The sequence below is a fragment of the Lagopus muta genome, chromosome 7 (assembly GCF_023343835.1).
Source record: "Lagopus muta isolate bLagMut1 chromosome 7, bLagMut1 primary, whole genome shotgun sequence".
In the NCBI taxonomy this organism is placed as follows: Eukaryota; Metazoa; Chordata; class Aves; order Galliformes; family Phasianidae; genus Lagopus; species Lagopus muta.
In genome coordinates, this window is record NC_064439.1 from 15,426,253 (window position 1) to 15,450,221 (window position 23,969).

The window sequence follows — 23,969 nt, forward strand, 5'->3', positions numbered from 1 at the left end:
GTGTGCAGGGGACACATTTAGCTGGTAAAGTAATGTGATGGAGAGGTTCAAGCTTGCAGAAGAGGGGTTTATATATTGTTTCATAGCTTTATCTGATGGGATTTGTGCTGAAAGGAATGAGGTGTTTGGTTTGATATTACAAAAATGTGATTTTTATAAGGGGTAAAGGCCCGTAAAAAGCAGTTTCATTTTTTGACGGTTTCAAAAGTAGTCTCACAAGATCTGGTGGGGTGGCACAATCAGTACGTTTGGTCTGTTTCTGCAAGACAGGGCTACAGGCACACCGCAGCTACCGCTACAGCAGATTCGACAAAATCCCTGTACGGACTTGAAAATCTCCTTTAGCTGTAGCATTGAAAATCACGGTGTCAAACTCACCACGTCTGAGCAGAGGAGCAGAGCAGCCGGACCGTCGCCCTCTGGAGGTGTGACTGATCACGGTTCCACCGCTGGATGCAGGAGCTTCGGTTTCTCTGGCACGTCTCACCCCAAGGCACGTGAAGTCACCTTGCTGTCTACACTCAAAATAAGTTCAAATTCCTATTTTTAGTGTTATTTTTGCTGTTTTATTTTTATGAACCTGCTGATACAAGAGACCTATTCTGATCAGATGTGATTCTGAATCTCTCTTCCAGAGACAAATTTTTTTTTTTTTTTTTTTTTTTTTTTTGTATTCTGCATGCTTTAAATTGTTTAAAGCCTCTTTTTTTCTTGCACAGTCAGAGTGCTTGAGATGAAAACCAGCATGATAGTTGGGCTCTTGTGATGCATTTTTATGTAATTATTATTCAGAGCTGAACTGTATTAGAAGTCAGATGTTTAAAAAACAAAGGAAGCAGCAATAATTCTTCATTTGTTTATACAGTTGCCCAGTAGCAGAAATCCTGCTAGAGATTTATGCTGCTTACTGTGCAGTTCTAAGGGGAATGCTTGCTGAAATGGACAAACCTGAGGGTCTTCCCATTAAATATAGGTCCTTCATCAAGAATAGTTACTGGCTTTAGAAGAAGAGATGCCTCACCCTGAGGAGCGTGGGCCAAGGAGTGGAAGAACACTGTTGTTAGTGCAGCTCATTATAAAGGGTTATGGGGCGATTCAAAGTAAGTGGTTGTAACAGTCACACTTCATAAAGCAAGCTGAAAAAGAGCAAACCCAGTCTGTGCTGACAGTCACAAGGAACATAGTATCTGATCAAACCAAGTTAGCTTTAGAAGCAGGAGTGCAGGTCTAGCTGAAAGCAGTGCATCTGCTGCAGTGCTGGGCTCCGCAAGGGTTACCTTACCCTGCCAAACACAGCAGTGTGGATGCTGATGATATCCTGTGCACTCAGGAGTCACTGGATTGTCAGAGCCGCACCTTCTGCCTGGTGTTTGACGTAGGATTATGCATTCTCAACCTGTGTATTAGAGGGAAGGACAGAAAGAACAGAACAAGGACATGCTTTTTGCTATTATTTCATGTAGTACGCAGTGCCATGATGATATTTAAGCGTTACTCACTTCTCCATGGATACATCCAGTGTGACAAACCACCCCTGTTCAGAGCAGCTCCTCACACTTCTCAGTGCTTCCTTCTCCAGTCCCTGCTCTTAGACTTTGGGAGCTGACCGTAGGAGGTGGCTCACAGAACACACAGACTGGCCAGTCGTTGTTCATTGATTACTTTCACAACTCTAATCTTGTTCAGATATCTTGTCTTTATAGATCCTTCTGTCTTTCTGATGTTCAACAAGCTACTCAATGCCTTCTGTTGGTCTATGTAAGACCACCAGGTGTTTGTACCAACATCGTTTAAGGGATTTCTGAGCCTTGAGGCTCTTTAATGTTTACATTCATTAGTGGATCTGCATTTGAGTCCCTTACAGCAGAGTTCTGACCGTATGTTACAGCAGCAGGCTGTATGGCAACCATTTCTACCACAGCTTCTGCTTTGGGTTCATGGAATTGAAATAGCCTGGCAAGTCAGGAACTGGTGATGTGGATGGATATGGCTCTTCCACTGAGAAAATAAGTTGGTTCTATGAATCCAGTTTAAAAACCTCTTTGCTGTAGGACAGATGACACTTGACAGCAGTATTCTCTAATATCACACACTACAATAAATGTGTATGTGTGTGTATGGGTGTATGTATATATATATATATATATATATGTGAAGTATTTCAGTAAGTATCAAATGTTCTAAGTAGAAGCCAGCCTGATATTTCAATACTGTCTGCCACTAGAAAGGACAACTTAAATAGATCAGTCATTAATTACTTTCATTAGGTCTTGTGCCCTCTGCTTTCAGGAATCCCCATAGCCTTGCTGCTTAAATGCTCATCTGTAGTTCCTTCCTCTTCTTCATGCTGTGTTGGCTTTTGTCAGCTGCTTTCTTTCTCCTCCTGCAGTTATCCTGGTTCCTAGCCCCTTTGCTGATCATGTTTTTAGTTATCCCAGTCTGCCAACCAGAAACACACTGCTCTTCTGCCATGTGTGAGTTAGAGATACTTCTGTTATCTTCATGTTGACCAGATGTGTTCGTGCATATTGGGGAGGAAGAAAAAATATGCAAAAAAAACCCACACCAAAAACCACCTGCTTGCAAAGATAAATTGATTTCACTTCATTTGATAATGCCACAAACATTCAGGTTTCAGAAGAGACGGACAAAGGAGAGTGTATCCCCTCTGATAAATGAGAAGGGAGAACTGTCTGCAACAGACATGGAGACAGCTGAGGTACTCAGTGAGTGCCTCAGCCTTTATTGGCAGTCAGGTTTCCCATGCATCTCATGTCCCTGAATGTCAAAGTGGAGTGGGGGGCAGGGGAGCAACATTCCTCCCGCTGTAAGAGTGCAGCAAGACCAAGACTGCTTCATGAGACTGAATATGTACAAGTCTATGGGGTGGACAACATGCATTCCAGGGTTCTGAAGGAGCTGGCTGATGTGGTTGCCAAACCCCTCTCCATCATATTTGAAAAGCTGTGGCTGTCAGGTGAAGTCCCCAGTGACTGGAAAAGGGAAACATCACGCCCATTTGTAAGAAAGTGAGAAAAGGTGGCCTGGGGAACTATAGGCCAGTGAGCCTCACCTCTGTGCCTGGGAAATTAATGGAGCAGATTCTCCTAGAAGTGATGTGGATAGCACTGCTATATGCAGGGTGACTTGAGTTTGTGCCAGAAATGACTGCACTGTGTTTCAGCAAAGCCTATAATTGGGTTAAAAAGAGGAAAAAGGAGTACAGTGTTGGAGCTTGCAAATCAATGATCTCACTGATGAAACCGTGTAATTCTTCATGCACTCTATCATAGAATGATTTCGTTTGGAAAGGGGCCTTGATGGTCACCAGTTTGCTGAATGTGACCTACCATTGCAAAATAAAAAACTTGTGCAAAGTTAGAGTGGGGCATGCTAGCAGTAAGGCTACTTGCAAATTGTTACGTTAAGGCACTGTATGCATTCAGCAGTTTTCTTTGTGGTCCTTCTCCACTTTACAAACTAATATATTCCTCAGCAAGGTGCATTAGAGATGAATGTTCCAGATGCAGACTGGAAGGAGAGGCAATTAACGGATGGCCTGCTGTGAAATCTCTGGGTACCAACAGTTTCTGCACAGAATTTTATAATTTCTAAGGAACAATTGGTTTTCCTGCTATGTGGGGTGACTGAATGCAAACAGTTTCTGAAAGAGGAGAGCAGCTCAACCATTTTCACAACAGCTAAAACCCTACAGGTTTGCATGTAGGTTTCTACTTTCATCAAATAGTAGCAAAGACTTGGTGACAGGCTGGTTCCTCTGGACCAGAGAAAATTCTCCTTTCTTTTATGGGCACACATCATTTCAGCTCTGACGTGGGGAGAGCAGACTTCTGATATCTTGTGAAAGAATCCGAGGAAGAGCAGTGTCTGATGCAGGCCTCCATCACACAGAAGGGAAAGCATAAAAGGGCAAAATTGCTGGCCTTGATCTCAATTGCTGGCTTGCTGGCAGAAGTAACAAGTGAGAGGGGCTTTTTATTTTTTAATTCCCTCCCTCCTACATCATTATTGGTCTGAGTATGGAAAGAATTTTCTTTCTCTTTAAAGGTACGAATAATAATAAATGAGATAATCTGAAAAAAAGAAAAGCCAATTCCATATGGTAGGAGGGTAAAGCTGCCCCATGGGAGCTCTATTTTTCTCCTTCAGTAAAAAAAAAATAGCCATCATGCAAATTTTAAAATCCAGCAGCTATTGAAGGGGAAGGGGAAACAACAAAATGCTGTGTTTGCCTGTAACTGTGGACCAATTATTCTTCCAATAGCTGCATTCATGTGTGCAGTTCCCTGGTTACAAAGAATGTGGATTTTTGGCCTTGAGCCTGTTTATCTTAAAATCCATTTTTTGTTTATTTTAAGTGAGCTTGCTGATGCAGTACACTTATTGGTGATGATTTAGATATGAAGTTAATCTATAACTGTTAGTAAAACCATGTATTGGTGTAGCTCTGAAGCATTAAGATGACCATTTTAACTTTACCAATGTGTTTTTTATAGTTTAAGATTTTAGTGAAGTCAGCAGCAAGCAAACACAATGAGGTGTGACTTGGCTACTGTGGACTTCAGTTATATCTTCCCTTATTGCCTTGCAGGAACGCTTCTGTTTTAAGTAACTTCTGCATTTGGTTATTTGGTGGGAAATGTTTTAAAGAGGTCTGAAACGTTTGTTCTAGCTAACAGCACGTATCCTGAGTAAAGCAGCATTTTGCCTGAAGAAGCTGTGGGTGCCCCATCCCTGGAGGCATTCAAGGCCAGGCTGGATGGGGCCTTGGGCAGTCTGATCTGCTGGGTGCAGCCCTACCCATGCCTGTGTCTGGGGTTGGAACCCAATGGGCTTGATGGGCCCTTCCAACCCAAGCTGTTCTGTGATTCTGTGAAAGCACTTCTTGTTTCTGCCTCCCGTGGAGCTCTGGTCACTGCAAGTTTCTCCTGGCTTTGGGACCATCCATGCCCGTGGTTTGGCCTCAGATCTGAAATGGAAGCTCTAAGAAAAAGCAGCTAGATTTAAATATGGCGATAGATGATGGCTTGTTGTCTCCTCTTTAATTTTACTGTTCAGAAGGGAGGTCTGAGGCACCAGGGCTGCACTGGCAGAGAATGGATTGCTACAACTGGACATAAAGAAATTATTTTCTCACATTTTTTCCAAGCTCTATCTTTGAATTTACCTGCCAAATGTGTTAAGGACAGTATTTGTCTAAGCCAGGAACTCTCAGCACAGCCTCAGTTTCCCAACCCCTTAATCCCACCTGACACCAGTGAGCACATTGGACAAGGTGCTGCAGGGTGCTGGCAAGCACAGCAAGCTGGCAGTGAGAGCAAGGCAGTGATGCTGCACACAGCTGAGGCACATGGGCAGTCAGGGCAGCTGGGAGTCCCATCGCTGTTTCTGCTCTGTGCTGCTTGAGCCATTCAGTGCTGCTTTGCTGCTTGATTCTGCTCCATCAGGAGGTTCTGATTTAATTTGTAGTTGAAATAGTCTCATGAACAGAAGCAAAGCACTTAAAAACAGCAGAACAAAATTGCTGTGCCATGTCACAGAATTTCAAAGGGGTGACTTTTCCCACCTGTAACTTTCGGTTCTGGTTGTTTCCCGCATGGCAGCAATGCTGAAATACCTCTGGTGCAAAGGTAACAACAAAGCTAATTTTAAAATTCACTGGTGAGGTTGGAGATAATACTAAGAATTTAATGAATTCCAGAGATGTTTTTTAATATCACAAGGCTTACTGAGAGTCTGTGGGTCTCATACTCTGCTGGCTCTCTTGACTTTGTGGCTCCTGGTGCACAGTGCAGAGGCCCAGCACCCCAAACCCAGGTGTCCTCTTTGTTCCTCCTCCCCCCCAAAGTTGTATCCTGCTCCCAGTAGAGCAACGGTTGAAAACACAAAACCAAGGAAACATGAAAGGCTCAGAAATAACAAGCAAATATGACTAATTCTGTATCTTTTTAATGACTTAAAATAGTCTTACAGTTTGTGTCTGGCCTGACGCATGCTGTTTTGAATGCTGGGTGCTGGTTGTGCTCTGAAGTCCCACTGTTATATTTCCATCAAAAAAGATGCCATTCTGTTGGCTTTAAGAAGGGTACTCTTGCACTCCATGGTTGTAGGCACTACAGCACACCCCTTACTTTCTATCTACAAACCCTTCAGCTCCCCCCATTAGTGCCTCTGGCAGCTTCATTGTGTTCTGCAGCAGCTGTGGGTCTCAGTGGTGCTTCAGGCTGAAGATGGGGTGGGGACATCTCCAAACATCTCAATGCATTTAGCTCACTGAAATCAACACAGGAAACACAGAGCGGATTGATGACCAAAGAGAAGGTTTATCTACTAATTACAGAGCTTTCTTTGGAGCCTGAAAAGCTGAAAATATGGACACAACTTAAGTTGTGTGTGGGGCAGGAATAAGAAGGCATTTTAGGAAAACTGACATTAGAAAAGAGGGATAAGCTGTTGAGAACATCCCGAGAGATCAAGAAGAATTTTCCTGAGAGGAGGATGTCACAAGAACTGCCAGAACTGGCCATTTTAAAAAATGTTTTGTATTAAAAAATATCTGAACTCAGTACATAACTTATCACAATAGAATAGAAGTAATTAAGTCCTCGTCAGCAAAATACAGATGAATTTTTATGCCATTCCACAATTACTCCTGACAAATGTTTTTAATTTGGCCAAAACAATAGCAAGGAGGCTCTGTGAGTGTCATAATAAGAGATCTAGACCTGAATGATTTGTTTCAGACATCGCCAAGAGGGGACAGTAGGAGGGACCAGGATGAAAACATAGAAAACAATGAATGGGGCCACTCATAATTTTGGCTCTCATCTTTCATTAATAAATCTCATGGTAGTTTGTGGTTTTCTTGGAGTTTCAGCTCCCAGATTCATGGAGTAAATAAGAACCTGCATTGTCATTGCAGAAAAACAAGTTTTTAATTTTCACCATTACAAGAAAACTTAAACTAGTACAGAGCAAGAAAAGAAACCACTTTCAGTTCTGATCTGGAAAAACAGCCAGGGATAATGCAGAACCGCCCTGCTGCCCTCCTGAAGTGGCAGCGGTGAGAAGCATCGCCCATTGTCCTCCATCCCTTTGCCCACCCCCAACCCAAAAGCTGCCACTGTTCTCTATTGTTTGCTCTCCTCTCTCTGTAAACCAGCAGGGCTCGAAGAAGAGGGACCCAGCTCTCCTCGTTAGGATAATTGGGCTGATTTATGAGCACAAGATGCAGCTCACGGGCTGCAGTGTTCCCACTGAGTCGAGGTGCCCGCTGCCCACCTGGGCTCTCAAATTTCTGCTTGTTTCACACAAAGAAAATATAGAGGGAGATACAGGTATAATTTTTTTTTTTCCTTCACAGGGTACTCCTTGCAAGCCCCAAATCCCAAGATAATATGAAAGTCTAATTAAAATACTAATGGAAAGGGGGAAAATCCCATGATGGACCCTTCCTTAGCATCAACTGAGTAGAAATTTTGGCTTGTAAAACACTCCCTGAGGACTGACTACATCACAGCAATACTGAAAGCCGGTGCTGCTTCATTCCCCTCCTGCACCTGTGACAGTTTGCATTACTTTTTGGAAAGGATATGGACTAGGATTTACAGAATGTCCTTTTTTCAACAAAAATGTTACAAGTGTCCTTTATTAATTGCTCCATTTCTTGGTAGCTCCATGGGCAAATACAGTGCACATCCCCCGCTTCCCTGAGAGGTGTTTATGGTCACCTTCACCAAAGAACCATACCCAGCACAGGCCTCTGTTAACTGGAGGCATTTATAGTGCTGACAGGTAATGGAATCATTTTGTGATTTGTGCTGCTAGTGCTTTGGTGAATTGTGATATCTTGTCTGAGGGCAAGCTGATGGTACCAGCTTCAGGAGTGGTTATTCATGTTTCAGGAGTGGTTATTCACAGTCAAGAGCCCTCCACACTGTAAAGCCCCTGCATGGCCTTTGAAGAGCCTCAGTGAACCTGAGGAGCTCACGGTATAACCAAGGCAGAGAAGCCAAAGCAACAAGGGAACGAAGCACGTTACGAACAGACATGAGAAAACCCACTGTTGTGTGCCAAAGTGCCTGTATCACACACTGCCTTGATGTATCACAAAAGCAAATCAGCGCTGCTATTTTCTGCCACCTCCATACTGCCATATTTTCTGCCACCTCCATCAGATGCACTTGGTGCTTGCCAGACACAGAGCAGAACTCCCCTTCAAGTCTGAAGCAGGAGAGAGGTGATGGTGGTACCCAGTGGGACCTGGGTTCTTCACTGCAGTCAGAAAATCTTTGGCACTTACCAATGCCTGTTCATTCTGTGCTCACCAGGAAACAGAAAGTGACAAAAAATCTACCCAAGCCACAGCTTTATTGTTCAGAACTCAATGCCTGGATACATAAATACATAACCTGACTTTTTCTGCCTCCAGACACAGAGATTTCACTGCTGGACATGGGGTGCTGCCATGGGAAGGGCTTGGTACCGATAGTGGTCATCTGTGTGGAAGAGCCATGGCTGTAAACAGAGAAACGGTTAAAATCCTGTGCAGTGTGCCCCTCTCCTAAACGATCACACTGTACTTGTTTTCCCTTTCTCTTCTCAAAATTGCTGCCTTGGGGAGGTAAAGAATTACCATTGCCATAAACCGTAATCAGGATCAGATGTGCTGAGGGAAAGGCCTCGCTCAAATATCAAAGAGGCCTTAAGCTGCCAAAACACAGCAGAGGCAGGAATCCCCAGGGAATCAGAGCTGTAATTTGTGCCTGACCTTGATTCTAACCAGGAGATGCAGTGGCCCCATGAAAGCAAGTTTTGTTCCATTTGGGGTTCCTCATGGCTGCGGTGCCGGTCACAGCACCAGGTGCCATGCAGGGCTGACGGCCACCCACCTGCTCCAGGGATGTTCTTCTGTGCCAAGCTCCTTGCAGCAGCAACAGTGGTCCTGTCGGCCCTCTGGGGCAGTGGCACTCCAGCACTTCCAGTGTTCTTATTGTGCAGCTGTTGTCTGGATTTGGAAGCAAGGGAGATAAGGGAGATGGTTAGTGGGTATGGAGGTGATGGGTTGGGGATTGGACTAGATGGTCTTAGAGGTCTTTTCCAACCTTAACGATTCTGTGATTCTCTAACTGTGAGGAGGCCGTGATATCTGGATCAGCTCTCAGCCATTCAATTATAACATCAAACATTCCAAGAGAAAACAGACTGATGTCAGCTCTGCAGCCTAAGGTGGAACACAGCAAGTGCCTCAGCCCTGCAGGCTCTGCCTCCCTCCTCCATTCCCCAGAACAGTGTTCAGCTCTAAGCTTCCAAAAACCTCATTCTAAAATCCAGCTCTGAGCTTCCCTTTGCAATAGGTGCACAAGGCATGCTGAGCTTATGGGGGATTAAAAAGCTTATTTTCTGTAATTCTGCCTTACGTTTACTAGGGACTAAAAGGTGTGGTGCTTAGATGCCTGCTAAGTTAAACCAAATGAGTCCTTGAGGTGTCTTCTTGTGAGGTGATCTACACCAAGGTTGCATGGAGCCTCTGGGCTGGTTGCAATGGGGTGTTTTGCCACTCCTTCCCAGTTGGGTTCACTTTAGTCTCCAATACAGTCACACAGCCATGGCTCCATCCGGCTCAGCCCCAGACAGCAGCTGTGTGCACAGCACTGGGCTGTGATGCCCAACCAGCCTGCCTGCCAGACGTGGCCCTTTGGGTAGAAGACCTCCTGCAGTTAATGGGATGGAAGAATTCAGGTTATTTTCCATCGCTGCAATGTGGTGTTTTCCAACACAAGATACATCCATGCACAGCAAATACCGAGATGTCTGCAATAATTTAACATCAGTTTGGAAACAGATGGGATTTCGAGCACATTCCCCATCGGCAGCACTGGATCTGAGGGGAGCAGGATTGCAGCCACTGCTGTTTTAGGGGCTCGCTCTTCCCCTGCTTCTCCTTTGCTAAGAAGGGATAAAATCTGATGCACAGTTTGTCTGCAGTCGGCCAGCAGATCAAACAATTCACCTTGTCACACACAGCATGTCTCTGCTGCCTTCAGCATTTATTTTGCAAAACGTACATCTGCAGAAGAACTCGCGCAGACAACTGTGAGGAAAGCTTCAAATCACACGCTGGTGAGAAACAGTACGTACTTGTGGTGTGACAGAACTAACGCCAATGACACCAGTGAACGTACGACCCGTCCCTACCGCCCCGTCCCACCCGCGCACCTATTCCTGAGCCCTGCCACATCACGTCGCCATAGGGCTGCACGACCCGACGCCACCAACCCACCCGCCGCCCCCCGCGGCTCCGCCATAACTGGGCAGGAGCGCCACTGCGCATGTCCGCTGTCCGGCCGCGCTGCCGCCCGCCAGCAGAGGGGGTGAGGGAGCCGCGGCGCTGCGGGGCCGTGCGCGGGATGCGGGGGCAGGTCAGCGGGCGGGTTACAGCGCCGCGCTCTTGCGCGTCTGTTTTTGGCTCGTTTGTTTTTTGAGATTTGCAGTTTCAAACAACTGAATCAGAGTCAGAATATCCCAAGTTGGAGGGACCCACGTGGATCACTGAGCGCAGCCCCCGGCTCCACACAGCACCACCCAAACACAACATCCAATATCGCTGTCCAGATGCTCCTTGAACTCCAGCGCTCAGGGCCGTGCCCACAGCCCTGTGCAGCCCGTTCCGTGCCCACTGCCCTCTGGTGCAGAACCATTCCCTGAGCCCAGCTGCCCTCCCCTCACACAGCTCCATGCCGTTCCCTCAGCCCTGTCGCTGTCACACAGAGCAGAGCTCAGCGCTGCCCTCCGCTCCCTGTGAGGAGCTGCAGCCGCCATCAGGCCTCCCCTCAGCTCCTCTGCTCTGGGCTGAGCGCAGCCAGGCACCTGAGCTGCTCCTCACACATCTTGTTCTCCATCTTCACCACCTCCTTTGGATGCTCTCTAATAGTTTTATGTCCTTATATTGCTGGGCCAGACTGCACCCAGTGCTGGAGCTGAGGCTGCACAGAGCAGAGCAGACAGCCCCTCCCTCACCCACTGGCAGTGCTGGGCCTGGTGCACCCCAGGGCACGGTTGGCCCTTTGGCTGCCAGGGCACACTGCTGGCTCACATTCACCTTGCCATCATCCAGAGCCCCCGGATCCCTTCTGCAGGGCTGCCCTCCAGCCTCTCATCCTCCAGTCCATACGTGTAATCTGGGGCTGCCCCATTCCAGGTGCCAAATCTGGCGCTTGCTCTTGTTAAACCGAAAGTGGTTGGTGACTGCTCTGCCATCCTATTTGTCCAGGTCTCTCTGCAAAGCCCCTCTCTCCAAGAGAACTGAGATGCAGCTTGCTCTCAAGAAGTGCTACAGAGAGAACAGAACATAGGAAGGGACCAATCATTTTAAAAGATTCGTATGTATGAACAAGCAAATGCAGTGTTTCATATCAATGTTTTTTTCTGCTCTTGTTCATGAGCGTTGTAAATACTTTTGGAATTTTCATCCATTGTTATGTTGCACAAAATTTAATTAAGGGCACTCCAGGGAGGGCAGAATTGCTGTGTCCTTTAAACAGAAAGGGTAATTGAAGCATATGGCTTACAGTAAGGCCTGCATCCATCTCACCCAATTACAAGGCATCTAAGAGAGGTCAGGCTTAGAAGCTGGCTTGTCTTTGCTTCCCTCTAGAGTCAATGGATAGACCTGCCATCTCCAAATGGTGATCCAGCAGACAAAAATCCATGCAACTAACTCCATTAAAAAAAAAAAATAATAATAATTCAGATTTAGGGGAGTGTATGATACATCATTTAAAAAATATACCTGTAATTGTGATGTTTAACTCAAATTGTAAATTGTGAAGTAAAAGTCCTTACTCTTACTTATCTTGTTAAGAAGCGCAGAAGATGCCCCATACGTGCAATGTTCCTGTGAACACCCATTAAGGGCTGAGATAAATAATCCTCGGGCACAACTGTTGTGGATGGGCTCCCAAAACCTGCAAGTAGATCCAGGAAATACCTCAGGAGAGCAGAAAGGTCACAGGCAACAAGCTGTAAGTCTTGCTCATAGCAGACCGAGTTCTGCTCTCCTGAATTACACTTGATTTAACTCTGTTTATAATAAGCAAACAGCAAATGCTAGGGCAGAGTGGGAATGTGTGCAACCTGCTCGTTCCTGCCAGAGGCTGCAGCATTCCACCAACACCCTGTGGATTCCTCTGCTGCCTGGGATTCCTCATCCCTTACTGATTTGACACTTCCTTTGCTGTTTCTGGGATCACGGTGAGTACATTTTAAATGTTCATCTTTTGCACCTCACTTCCTGTAGTACTGCATCTGCCTTTTGGCTCAAGGCTGCAATTACAGAGATGTTGAACAGCTCAACAAAATCCATCCTTAATTCTTGGGAGCTTTTAGAAGTCCTAAGGGACACCTGCCTACATGTTGAGGCACCTAAAATCCTTTTGCAGTCCATCCTTGCTTAGGCCAGTGGCTGCTTCATCCCTCCAGCTGCCTGCTGGCAGTGCAGAGGCAGGTTTCAAATCAGCTTTTACAGCAGCAGGCAGCCTGATGGCAGCAGCTCACAGTCCTTTTTGTCACATGTTCAGCATCTTTTTGCATTTGAGTTTTTTTCCATGTTCTGTGCTGGAACTGCTGTACGAAGAGCTGCAAGAATACAGCCTACTGTTTCCATCAGCTAGAAGGGGGGCAGCTCAGCAGAAGGTAAACACTGCACCGATCAAGTTAGGAAATATTTTATTAGGAGAGCCATGCTTCTGTTGCACGATTGGCCACTAGCACTGTTGAGGGTGTTGCCAGAGGAGAGAAAATCCTAGCCTGGCCACTACCCAACCTGGCTAGTGTGGGCTCTCATGCAGTCCAACCTGACCAACCTTATCTGCATCTATCTGTCCTCTGCACAGCTGCAGGGGTGAGAGCTCAGCAAATCCCCAGGACTGTTCTCAAGGCATCCCAGGGCTTTCTGCCTCAGTCTGCTTACATATATAATGCTTTCTTCCTACAGGAGCCACAGGTCTGTGGGGAAGGGGTGCTTCTGAGACTCTCTGGTGCCAGTTTTGATTCTTCTGTGCCATGGCTTGTTTGTAATGGTCACTGCTTGGGCAAAGTGAACACTGCTGCCCTTGGCAGAGATGGAAGTTATCGAACATTGTAAATCTCTTTATTTTCCAGAGTTGTTCCTTCATATCTCATGTTTTCCACAGCAGCAAATACAGATGCAAATCTCCACACTGTAACTGGCATGCTGTGCTGCATCCTTGTCCTATTGTCATAGGCCCGTTCAGTTTAACCCACACATGTGAACCTTCCCCATCACAGACTTTTGCAGCAAAGCCACAAGCTTGCACCTTTCCTCTATCTCTCTCCTGTATTTCAGCAGTCAGAGGCAAAACTGGCTGTTCCTTTGATTTGCTGATCAGCAGCATCTGATGTGTCAGGCAATAGTGAGAACTGCTCAGCAGGGATCCTCATATCCTGCATTTCAGGGCTTCACGTTCTGTGGTGCCAGACCTCCCTGCCTCATCTCAGGACAACTCTGAATCACTGTTAGTATAGAAGTGAACCTTGACTTGGGCAGTTTCCTCTCTGACATTTGCCCTCTTGTTAAGACAAGCATTTATGGTATCAGAAGTAGTTATGAAAAAAGGAATACAGCAGATGGGAAAAATGGCAACAGCAATTCAAAGAGGAAGTGGTCAGTATTTGCTCAAAACTTTGCATAACAGCACTTCTCTTCGTTCCGTGACTAGGGAAAACCTATTACAGCAGCTAGGAAAGAGAAACATTTCTTTCTGTTTCTGAGCATGAGAACCAGACTCCGCATTGCCAAAAGCTGCCCAGCATGTTGTATTCAGTTGTGTGCTTAGGCTGCAATAGTTCTTTGCACCATGAGTAAAATGCAGCGTGTGTAATTAGACATTGCAATCTGCTGAAGGGCCCTGTGTTAGCTAAGTCCCATTTAGCTCCTACTTTCTGTGAGGCCTTGTTTTCCTTACAAAAGGGTAAATTCCACTGGTATTTCATTTCCTATTTTTATTCTCATTTTTGCAAATTAGAAGTTTGGTGCTTTGAGGATGTGAGTGGCTTCTGAAGAAGAATATTTTGACGATAAGCATGACCACCAGGTGGGGAGAAGGGATACGCCCTCCAGTGGTGGTGCCATGCTCTGTGCCAGACCGAGGAAGGGATCACAGGGCTGAAACCCACCAGAAACTGCCTCCAGCACAGTGCCAGGCCTGCTTGCCACTCCTGGGTGGTTTTGAAGGCTCTTGTAGCTTTGAGGGTAGCCATGCTGGAGCCGTTTGTTATGGAGCTGCAGCCTGTTCAGGAGAAATGAGCTTATGCAAATGTCAGCTAATGATAAATAAGTGTCATTAATTTATTTATTAACTTTGGAATTAGTGGAAAAGAGCTTGAAGGGATATTGGCAATTACCAAATTTCAGAACTGTTTTTGCAGTGTTTTACGTGTACAGTTGAAAGCAGTGTCTTTGAAGAAGCAACAGTTGAAAGGAAGGGTAATTTGGCTTTTTTCTTTTTATGGTCTCTTCTCTGCAAATATAATCTTCCCACTTGGTTATTTTCCACTTCAACTTTCTTTTTTTCTTTTCAATGCCTGTAGGATGAATCTATGATTGTGAGTACAGTAGGTTGCCTACCAACCATAAGATAAAATCTAGCAATATGTTATTTCTTTGTGTGAGATGTGGTAAGCTTTCCTATAGATCTGGAAAGAGGGAAAATTTCACAAATTCTGATCTGAAAATTGCTTGTCCTTCCTCTTTGTAAAGATCAAGGACACAACGGCTGCAGTCCAACCTCCAGCACTGAGAGGGCACATAATTTCCTAAGCTTTTGATGCTGGGAATCCCACATGGAGACTCTTGCCTTTGCAATCACTTTCCACTCCTATGACATCTTTCAGGTTCATTCTTTCAGTGCAAAGAACCTTTCTGGGCCCTTGGTCCTAGAGAATGTCTGAAGATGAGAGAACCTTTATGTTTCATTTAGAGACCTTTCTACATCTGGTGGTGGGAAATGTGGAAAGAGCTACTACTGTCATCAAAAAGCAGTTGCACCAGACTGGGCATCTGACACTGACCTTTGGCATGTGGTAGAGGACAAGAGGAAAATTTCAGAGGAAGGACTTGCTTTGGTGGAAGCAATAACAACTTGGTTATGTTTATAGTGGCAGAGAGGACTACTGGGCTCACTCTCAGGAAGGCAGAACCACCTCAAGGGATTTCTTTCAAGAAGAAATCTCTACATGCCTGGAGCAAAACCTAGCAAGTTTGTGATGGAAATAAAAGACTGCTTTAATTCCCTTCTCAGCTGAAAGGATTTAAATCAGTTGTTCCGAAGACTTGGAGTCAGTAAGCTACAAAATGATGTGGGTAGGGAAGAAAGTCTGCCTCTCTCTTTGAAACTAGGTCACTGCAAGTCCAAGAGTAAGATGGTGAAAGGAGAAGAAATGTAACAGTCAGAGTCTGCAGGCCACAAGTTGGGCACTGATCTGGGAGTGTAATCCCAAAGCAAAAGATGTATGGAAACCAGTCCCATACAAATATATGAGGTATGTTTCTATGGCCTTTGGAGGTCAGATGTGGGTTTGTTCTACCTTGAAGAAAGGAAGCTCTCTGTTGAAAGAAAATTCTAAAAGATGAACAATATATGAAGATTTTAGGAACTCTTCAGAAGACAGAATGTAAAGTCTAACCCAGCTTTTTACTGCAGTGTTCATACACTTCTACACGTCCAGATTTTAAGGTGATGTTCCCCTTCTGTTCCTTACAAGCTCTGCATCTGCAGTGCTGCAGCATGTTTAGTCCTCATAGCCCATGACATAGCAGTTTCAAGACCTGTTAGTCCAAATTTTCAGGTTACTGAAAGGCAAGGCTAATGTAAAACGAGCAGTTTAGGTCACATGGGTTTTCATTTGCAACTCTCAAATCTTAGAAGTAAAATGCCTTAAAAAGAACTTATTTCCAAAAAGACTGCAATTAAAGAGGAAAAGTTGAACTGGCTGACTATGGGGAAAATGTTTATACTTCCCTCACGGATCACTGTTGCATCTCCAGAATATGGATGGTGTATTTCTTATAAAAACTGCACGTACTTTGTCACTGAAACATTCTCTCCTTGCCTGTACCTTTATGGCCACAGCACTACTGAGGTGCTCCAGTAGTTCTCAGTTCTGTGCTACTGGTGAGCAGGGACAGGAGAACAGGAGGGCACCAAGAGCCCTCATTCCTTTGATCTCTGCCTGGCTTCATACAGCTGTGAGCTCTGTCAGACCTCACCCTTTCTGGGAGCCTCAGGATGCTTCTGGAAGTCTTCACAGTCTTCTCCTTGAACTTCTGCAATCAGCTATGTTTTTTTCTCTTTTAAAATGACAAGTGGGAAATGAGTTGTCCTTTTCAAGCTTCCTCCTGCCTGTTGCTTCTGAGAGAGGAGGGAGAGGCTCCAAATTCCCACTGTTCCTCACGGGCAGAGATCCAGGCAACTCTTTGAACATGCAGGATGCTCTCCGTGAGGCAGTATAATACAACACTCACCAGTCACACTGCTGGAAGCAGCAGGTCTGCTTTTAAAATACAACTTTCTAAATTGTGAGCATTGCAGGTAATGTAGTAATAATACTGAAAGCTTGTTATTTGCTCTAAATTCTCAATCGCAGCTGCCACATGTCTTGAAAAATTCATTCTAGCTGAGTCTGGGTTATGTGATAAAGGACACATCTGGAGCTGAGTCAGAGGCTCATTTACTCTTTATCTGTGCCAGAGGGAGTGTCATAATGAAAGCGGTGACTGTGACTGCTCCCCTAGAGAAGTGCCAGCATTATTGTACTCACTGTAAATTCATGGGAAACTTCACAGGCTTTTTTTTCTTTTCTTTTGAGAGGTGCAGGCACATTTGAACCAAGACATTCCTGCTTCTCTCAGTTGCCAGGTCCTAAGCACAAGATGCAGTGTTTTTGTTATACTTGATATCAAACACCTAGTGAATAATCAAATTCTCTGCTCTGCTACAGCTGTATCATTAGGTAAAAGCAAAAATTACTGAACTTCACCCTTAACAGACAGCGTTTTCCCTCTTTGGCTGCAGAAGGCAGGTCTCTGCAGTGTGCACACAGTTTGCCCAACTCCCCACATCCTGCACAGCTCCTCTGAGCAGTGACCTCACGCACACTGTCAGCAGCAGCAAGCACCCAACCAGGTGCCATAGGCTGCTATAACTTATTCATATTGCTTTTTCCAGTTTACCTTCTAAAACTTGAAATCACACGTGAAGAAAAATAAGAATTTTCTGTGTTGTTAAGGGGAACTTGGCCAAGGAGAGGGAAGCTGTAATTGATGCAGTGGGGTTGACCATGGAGAAGAGCTTAATAACAGTATAAATATCTGCTTAGACAGGCTCTAGAACCAAGTCACACACAACATTTCTTATATATAATTATTTTATATAATGCCCTGATATTAAGGACCCACTTTTAATCCCATTTTTCCTAGGAAATGCAGCCTCTGCATTCATGCTGCCTGCCCATCTCCTGGTCACTTTAACTTGGTGGCATGTGACAGAGAAGCCTTGGAGTAGGAAGCTCTGCGAAACCTGGCAGGTTGCAGAAGCAATGATCTGCAGCTTCTGCAGGGGCAGAGACAGAACAGCTCACTGCCTGGAGCAGGGACAGGGGCGATGCTGCAGAGAGGAGGGATGGCACCGGAGACATGGGAAGGATCTGGGAGCATATGGAAACTTGGGAGAGGAATCTGTAGCCTTCATGAGCTTTGCTGCAAGCAGCTGAGCCTGCACAAGACAGGCTCTGCCCTTTAAAAAAGCGTATGTGTTGTTTCCAAGGTATCTGCTGGTAAAATGAATCCAGTTAACTCAGCTTCAGTGTCAGCACTGAGCAGTACAGCTCTGATTTACCTGTCGGCTCAATGGCAGCACGCAACACGGAAGTAGTGTTTCACAATTTAGGATGTTTGATTTTGGCAGCACTTGATGTGTTGTACACAGATCTCTGCTTTAAAGAAGCGGGGGACGTGAAGGTGTCTGCTCGCCTTTGGAAACGGAAATAAATATTAACTTATCTGCACAATGTGTGAGCGGATCTTGCCCTGCTGCAGGAAACTCATTAATCTCACATGGAAAATAAATAAACCAGAAGAGAAAAGGATGGGTGGGATTTTCACTTCCTCCCTTCCGCAAATCATTATTTCATGTGAACAAATGCATGCCAAGGCTTTTTAAAAGGAAAATTACTGCAAAGGACAAATAAGATTGTAGAATCTTTTCAAAGCTCCTCAGTGGAGGGATAATTCTGGGTGGTGCTGGGACAATTCACCTGCTAAATGCTGCTTGGTAACTTCCACTGTTAGACCACATTTTCCATTGCCTATGACATTGTCAGACTTGTGCCATTAGGACTAAGATTTTCCATGGCAGGTGCCTGTAAAAGGCTGGAGGTGTGATGTCTGTGTATGTGTATCAAGAATTGCCTCAGGCTGAGCATATATAAAAATTTTAGCCAAAATGGTTTTGCTTCTCAACAATTACAAGAAAAAATGTGCTGTTCCTGTCATATTAAAAACAAAAACAAAAAACAAAAAACCAAAAACCAGTCTCTTCTTTAGATAGGATGGAAGGCTCTGTGCTTTGGAAGAAAAGCTTAAAATTTGGCAGGAAAATTTCTTTACACACTCTGGAAATCCACCTCAGCATGGCTGACTTTTAGGCTTAAGAAAGATCAGTTTGCTCTGGATAGAGCTTCAGAGCTCGGTATTTCAAAGTTCCTGGCTTCAGTGACTCTGTGTTATCTGGGGCTGACCAAGGTGTCTTTCTTCAGCCAGCTTCTCCTCTGTTCCTCTGGAACCCTCTGCTACAGACACCTGGGCTGGGAGAAAGGCTTCTGGCTGCTGTACTGAGCCAGTGACCAATGTGTGCTACAAGATAGGATAGGGGAAATTTTATTTGCTGATAGGGAAAATGTAGGTGGTCACTGGCACCCCATTCAGAACTACAGTTTTGAGAGTGACAGAAATTTCAGTTTCATTCAACCATGGAAAGGTTGCACTTTCAACCCAACAACACATGAGAAGAGTGGGGAAATGCATGTGAGTGACCCTTCCTTTCCAGAAAAATAAACCATGAGTTTGTACCTAAAATCAGCCACAAGCTGTGTCCTTGCTCTTTCCTCACAGGTGGGAGAGATTGTTGTTCAATGCCTTGAAAATGCAAACCTTCACTGAGTATGGCTCTAACTGCTGGCCAAAGACAGGCATCTGTGACCAGGGTAGTCAGCACTTACACAGTCACCCATGTGTGAGTCAGTAAGTTTGCAGAGCTCCAGATCTGCCCTCACATCCTCTGCAAAATGAGAAACTGAAGAGAAGCACGGCGAGTGTTATATGCACTGACTGACTGCCTGACCTTTCTCTGAGCCCAGCAGTTTATTCTCTGATCACTAGCGTAGCTTTAGAGTGAATAATTGGTAGGGTGTTCACCAAGACTACTATGATAGGTTGAGGTTCTTTCTTCACATTTATCCATAAAATTTGGCAGTCCAGAATGTTTAATAGTAGTAACTTATAACAGCAAAATATTGCTAATAGAAATACTCCAAAGATATTTGTCACAATCCAGAGTTATGCTTCTATAAAGTCATAAAGCTTCAAAAAGCAAGCAGTTTGAGAATATTTATGAGAAACAGAACTGTAAATTTAAGGTAAGAATATAAGAATATCTATTCCTGGTCTTAGGATTGGTTCATAGGGTTCAGATAATCATGTACCTGGTAAGAATAGGGCTGGAAAAGGCAATGACAGCAAGTGTGAATGAAACAGACAGCCTTGGGTGAATGCAGAAACCAATTAAAATAGCATTTGACCACAGGACAGGCTTTTCACAGTATGTATTTAGGAGAGAAGGTATGGGGGCAGTTGAATTGTTGATTTGGATGCCTTATATGTGAAATCTAAATCAGATTCTGTTAATTTCTGGCAGTAAATAAGGAGGCAGGAATGAAATCTGAGGGGTGCTGCTTGGGGAAACTTGGGATGGCACAAAACAGAAAGGAAAGGAGGCATTCATCATATTTAATGGTCTGTCTCTGCTTCTACACTGGACAAATAAATGGTCACCGTACAACAATCTGTAAACCAAGGATCTGTATGAACTGCCCATTATAATGGGTTTCCATCCATGCAGAACTCTAGTGGAAGCTTTACTGTGTAGGTGCTGAGAGATGTTGCTCCTGCAAACAGATTCTCTGATCACTAATAATAGCTGAGCTCTTATAGCCTTTTGGTGTGGAGCCACCAGTTTTGGTTGCTTTCTTTTATCAGCTTTGTAATTTCATGAAATAAAACTTAGCTTTGAGTAAATTCAAGCCTATCTTTGAGACCTCACTCAGCTGATTGATAGAAACTTGCTAACAAATCCAAGAATTACTGTGAATGTACACAGACACATAAGCCAAGATTCCTTGGTAACTAGGAAAAAAAAAAAAAAGGAAAAGGAAAAGGAAAGGAAAAGAGAAAAAGAAGGAAAAAAAGAAGAAAGGCAACAAGAAAGAAACCAGATACTAGAAAACCTGAGAATACTTTGGATATTTTGAAAAAATGGAACTTGGTTAACACAAGCACATCACAGTCATTAGGATACCTTCAGCAGCCTCTGCAAAAAGCCACTTCCATCTCTCAGCTCTCCCAGTGGTGTCATCCCATCCCTGTGCAACCTCCAGACCTGTGATCTGGTTACCAGCAGCCCTTGATCTGCAGTGATTTTTTCTGTGATGAGGGGAGTGGAGATGCAAGAGGTAGGTTTGAAATCCAAATTAAGGCAACCCTTGAATCCTAGCTGCAGTAGACCCTGTCTGAAAATGGTGCCTTTCAGCAATTTCTAGCTGTCTGACACCAATGGATCATTACTAGTTTCTACTTTGATGAAAGCTACCTACCCAAAATATTGCACTGGTCATCAGTCTGAAGCCAGTTGCTTGAATTTTGCAAAAATGTTTGTTCATGTCTGAATATATAATATAAGCATGTAATATTAGCTGGATTAGTTTAAATGAGGTGATACGGTTTTGCTGTACCAACATTTAGAGGGAAGGATAAAGAAAGTGGTTACTTACCCAGCTGGGTGGATATGGCTGCTCTGGGATTAAGCTCTGTCTTTAATTCCAAAGTTTAAAAAGTGAACTGAAATGAACTATACTTTTAAGTTTTTGATTTCTATCTTGAGGATCTCTGTGAACAAAACCTGATAGATGCACAGTGCTGAGACCCACAGCACAGGAACTGGAACTTTTACTCAGGGGTGCACAGCTTTTTGATTGAGGCACAAATGCTTCCTTACTTATTAAAAATTGGCTGGGGGAAAGAATACAAGAATTTTGGAGAAGAATTTTTACATATTTCTGATCGTGTTGATATATGTCTGAAAGTTCTAGTCCCCAAACAAAAATGGGTAATTAAAACTTGTGCTTTGTGACTCCAGAATTTGAAAAACAAATCACACAGAATCTAATTAATGTCTATAGGATTACTTTCATGTCTACTCAGGGATAAGATATTTATAGCTACACATGAAAACAAGAAAAGGGCTTAAGGGAATGCAAACAAAACCCCACCACCCAGCACCTTAACTGTAGCATCTGCAAGGCAGCAACCATGGAATACTTGAAGTGCTTAAGGCTAGGAAGGCTGATAATGAGATTTCTTTTAAGTTCACAGTGCTGCACATTAAAGAGACACTGCCAACCTGATTTGGAAGGGAAAAGCATTACAAAACACACACAAGATGTTTTTGTTTTTATAGAAGAGTTTTTTTCATTAGCCTTTGCCAGTGTCTAGAAAAGAAAACAGGTTTAGAAAGCAGCATACCTCGTCCACTAGTTTTCTGCAGTGTCTCTGCATGCCATTTGTCCACCCTGTAATGCTGAGTTATAGGTCGTGCTGTGTGTGGCCCTAGATTGGAGATGGAGCTCCCCCCATCACTGCAAGAAGCAGCAGCTCCATGAGGCTCTGCTTTAAGCAGAATGCACTGAAGGCCAACTGCACACACTGACACTGCCTGCATGCAGAGTGCAGCTGAGTGCACAGCACAGACTGCCTGCGAGCAGGCAGCTCCAGCTCCTCTCATCTGCCCTGTGAGAAGAACCACCATTTGCTGCAACACCAGACCTGGCATCACCAGATTACACATGGCTTATCTGGGTGAAGAAAAGTCAAGTCAGCTTATTTTAGATCTACTTTTAATTAACTTTTTATAAAACCAGGCAATATTTTACTAACACATGAGTCTTATGTAGAGGGACTATAATCTCATGAAACAGCTTAGGTGTAGTCTTATGTTTATCCCACCATGGCTGCTTCAAGGACCTTCGCTACACCAATGTCCTTTAACCCTTTTGTTTGCCTTTCCCATTCTAAATGGAAGCAGCAATGTGTGTTCCAGCTGCCTGTGTGGACTGGTTCAAATTAGCACAACCTTTCAATTTTGTCTCCCATAATTTTTTCTCAGCACCCACTGGAAAGAGAAAGAATGTGAGCTGCCAAACAAGTAGAGCACATCAACTTATCTGCAGTCAGAAAAAAATGCATTCAAGCAACACTATTAATGTTGCACAGTCAATCATTAAAACTTGGGAAAGCTAATTTTGTAATTTTAAATTTTAGTGTAGTTTTTACTTACAAAATTGCATACTGACTTTTCAGTTGTGCTGTGAGTATGAATCAGTTTCTGAACCAAAAGAATCTGCTGCCTGCCAGACCCTTGTCCTTGTTCCTGAAATTGGGAAATTAATAGTGGATGATACAGGGAACTGCATGGAGAAACAGGATTGTTTTACAAATAGGATAACAGGGTGCCATTCCTGGAGAACTGCAGTCTGCTTTGCTTCTGCTGGACTGTTCTATGAGAGGAGTGCTTAATGTTAGTCTCTGATTTCACATCCCTCATCTTGGTGCCAACTCAGTAACCCAGGATTTGGTTTGCAGACAGCCTCAGATGGCTGTGACTGAGGTGTGCAGGCACTGTTCTTTGAGTATACAAGGGATGCATAACCCTAGGTTAACCACTGACTAAAAAGAGGTCCTAGGAACCACACACTGAAATCAAGTGGTGCTTTTAATCTAGTTTAGTATGCACATTTGATGATATAATGCTGTAATCGCTACAGAAACTGAAAGAAAAATGCCAGCACCACCTGTCCATCTTTACACTCACTTTGTGCTGCACAGCTGGATTCCCAGGATATGACAGAAGCTGCAGAAGGCAGATAGAGGTGGAAGAGTTTTTCTTTGCCCTGTCCAGTGCTGTGAGCTGCAGTCATATGGGCCCTGAGCAGGACAGGCTCCAATCCTGGCACGCCTCTGTGGGTGATGTTTTGCCATACAGAATGAAACATCAGCACGATGACATTTATTAAGTATGTTAAAAACTGACTATCAAGAGAAGGGGAAATGTGTAGCTGACCACACTTTGGAGTAACACATGGTGCAACCTGCCAGCCTGCTGGTACACCTCAGGGAATACCACAGGCAACTGAGGTGTAACTGTGCAATACATGTTTTCATGGGGCTGTAGGCATCCAGTCCAGCCCTGGAGCTGCAGAAGAGTGATTCCCACAGCACTGCGCTAGCACCAGCCATACTGAATGTATTTACAATTCTCAAAGCACTACATGAAAGAGATTCTAAATGCTGATAGTACCTGGTCGATCTTGAATGACAGTAACTACTGAAAGACTGGCAAGAACCCAAATAGTGGTAGGTCACTGCAGACAGAGGTAAGATGCTTTCCTGCCCACGGGGCCCTGGGCAACTTGGTCTGGTGGGAGGTGTCCCTGTCCACAGCAGGAACTTGGAACCAGATGATGTTTAAGCTCCCTTTCAACTCAAGCCATTTTAGGATTCTGTGATTCTAAAACCAGCACCAGGTATGCTAAAGTCTGTG

General features: G+C 44.4%; 1 long non-coding RNA gene across 3 annotated transcripts in view; it reads right to left on the reverse strand.

Moving 5' to 3' along the window:
- LOC125696416 (uncharacterized) overlaps positions 1–23,969 on the reverse strand; it is a 32,627-nt gene that overhangs the window by 882 nt on the left and 7,776 nt on the right. Inside the window, exons 3-8 of one of the 3 annotated variants that reach the window (XR_007378341.1) lie at positions 20,673–20,797; positions 11,866–11,987; positions 8,913–9,028; positions 3,074–6,294; positions 1,283–1,396; positions 404–515 (exon numbers count right to left, since the gene is read on the reverse strand). This is a non-coding gene — a long non-coding RNA (uncharacterized LOC125696416). Of the gene's footprint in view, positions 1–378; positions 516–1,282; positions 1,397–3,073; positions 6,295–8,912; positions 9,029–11,865; positions 11,988–20,672; positions 20,798–23,969 lie in introns of those variants that run through there. The other 2 variants (XR_007378339.1, XR_007378340.1) reach the window with 2 other exon arrangements.